At 32.2% G+C, this 2,618-nt stretch overlaps 1 pseudogene; it reads left to right on the top strand.

Annotated features, from left to right (window-relative positions):
* Positions 1–221: 221 nt before the first annotated feature.
* On the top strand, positions 222–1,813 carry LOC148192176 (uncharacterized; annotated as a pseudogene).
* The last annotated feature ends 805 nt before the right edge of the window (positions 1,814–2,618 follow it).

The following is a 2,618-nucleotide window of genomic DNA, read 5'->3' as shown; positions in this document are numbered from 1 at the left end:
AAGCTAAATGCAAAATGTTAGTTCATTCTACTGAGGTTTGGGGTGTGTTGATGGATGCATGGCAAAATGTGATGTATTGTAATGATGATAGCTTGTTTGCTGAGTATGTGAATGGTTTTCAATATGCGAGCAAATCATGGCCTTTGTTCTTTGAATATGTGAATCAAACTTGGATTATTCCGTACAGTACATAATTTGTAAAGTTTTGGACGAACAAAGTAATGCATTTAGGGAACACAACCACAAATAGGTATGTTGTAATGTTATTTTATTTATTTGTTTTGTAGATAAATATTTATTTGCACTTGTTGATGATTTATTTATTTATTTTAGGGTTGAGTATGCTCATTGGAGTCTGAAGAAAGTTCTAGGCAATAGTATGGGTGATTTGTGTTCTTGTTGGGATAGTATTCATAACGTCGTTATCCTACAACACAACAAGATTAAGGCGTCATTTGAAAGAAGTTTGTTGCTCATGAGTGACCTTTTTAAAGGATACATATATAAAAAAACTTATTGGGCGTGTCTCTCAATATGCATTAGATCTCATTGCTAAGGAATTGGAAAAAGTGCAACAGATAGGATTAGACTCATCAAAGTGTGGATGCATATTGAGACGTACATTTGGTGTCCCATGTGCATGTGAATTAGCATGGTATGATGTTGGATTGATCCCTCTGGGTGAATTTCATATCATGTGGCGAAGATTGCATTTCTCAAATGTTGAATTAAATGAAACCGAGCCCGAGTTATCCATTAAAGATGAGTTGAAACAAGTACAAGAACGATTCAATGAGGTTGACATTGGAGGTAAAGTCACCATCAAGCAAAAGTTACTTGAAATTACTTGTCCTACATTGACATCAATGGTCCCTCCATTACATAAAGTCAAGACAAAGGGTGCTAAAAAAAGTAAAGTTCAACGAAGAGAAAGGTCTACTACGCGGGATCCATCATATTTTGAGTATGTCGATGCCTTTCATTCAACCATAAAATCTTCAACTGTGAAAAGTAAATTACAATCAAAGCCAAATGTAGTGAAGAAAAAGAAAGTTCCAATGATAGACTAGTTTCATTCTATTACTCACCCTTTCATTGTGGACGTTGTTGATGTTGTTGCTGGTGGTCACTGTGGATATAGATGCATTGCTGCGTCGTTGGGACTCGGAGAAGATTCATGGCCCATTATCAGAAATGATTTGTACAAAGAACTCAGTCAATGAGGCGATGAATACGCAAGCCTAGTAGGAGGGTATGATAGACTAGAAGAATTGAGGAACTCTTTGTTGGTGTAGTCACAGTCAACGGTAAGTGTTTCTTGTTTTATGTATTTTATTTATTATATTTATTTTATCTAACAACTTGTTTTATTCATAATAGGCTAACATGAATAAGTGGATGACATTACCAGACATTGGTTATGCAATTGCTAACCGATATAATGTCATCTTAGTGTGTATGTCATCATCTCAAAATTATACTATCTTCCCACTATGTTCCACACCACCTTTTGATATAACTCAACATCAGTTAATTTGTATAGGACATTTTCATGGATGTCATTTCGTGCAGGTAATTGTATTATTTTGTGATTTCATTTGAAAATTACTTATAACTCAATTAACTATTGTAATTTGTATTATGGCAGGTTAAGTTACAAGAAGATTGTCCTTTGCCCATGGTGAATACCATCTCCTCAACCCACTGTTATCCTGAGGCACGAGCATGGTCATCTATTTATACTAGTAGGATGCAAACATTTGCACAGTTGATGAGCATAACGACATCTTATGTTGACTTGGGTGATTCGTGATATTTATAAAGATATGTAAAATACACTATTACTTTTTGTATAAGTGTATTTTAAGCTTTTTGATGGACTCACACAATTCATTCAACTAAAATACTAAACATTTACTTTTTGTTAAAGTGTTGCCGGACGTATATCTTCCTTTACGTAACTCCTAATATAATATTATATATATATATATATATATATAATATATATATATATATATATATAACACCTAATATAAATATAACACCTAATATAATATATTATATATTTATATATACATATATTTACCTTGAAATAAGTACTACATGCAAGGATTCCATATAAAGTATGATTAATGGTGTATATTTAGATTAATACAAAATAAAAATGAATAATATAATCTTTGTAGAAAATCGTAGTACTATACCACATTTAATAATGCAAGTTTTATAAAAATTAAATTACAACTCTAAGCCATTGATGGACAAATTTATGATCACCAAAATATGATGTCACAAACTTGTTTAACAATCGGCAAGTATGACCGAATCGTTTCAAGTAATAAACTCAGTAAGACCAAGTATCGTTCTCCCAAAGGACTCACGGCCTAGTTTAGTTATGTGGTTCGTTGATTAGCTAAGACTTAAGAACGAAATATTTGAAGTTTAATATGCAAAACAGAAAATAAACATGTATGCATGAGGTTTTGATCAATGGCAAAAGCAAAAGACAAACACTTTCAATGAAATATATATATGAATATGTTGTTGGGGGTCAATTTCATCTTATCCACTCTCATATATTTTAGGAATTCAACATTCAAATCATCATTGTTAATGCC

The sequence above is a fragment of the Vigna umbellata genome, chromosome 10, assembly GCF_029865625.1.
Source record: "Vigna umbellata cultivar VRB3 chromosome 10, Vumbellata_1.0, whole genome shotgun sequence".
Taxonomy (NCBI): Eukaryota; Viridiplantae; Streptophyta; class Magnoliopsida; order Fabales; family Fabaceae; genus Vigna; species Vigna umbellata.
This window is presented reverse-complemented; position numbering and strand designations above follow the sequence as displayed.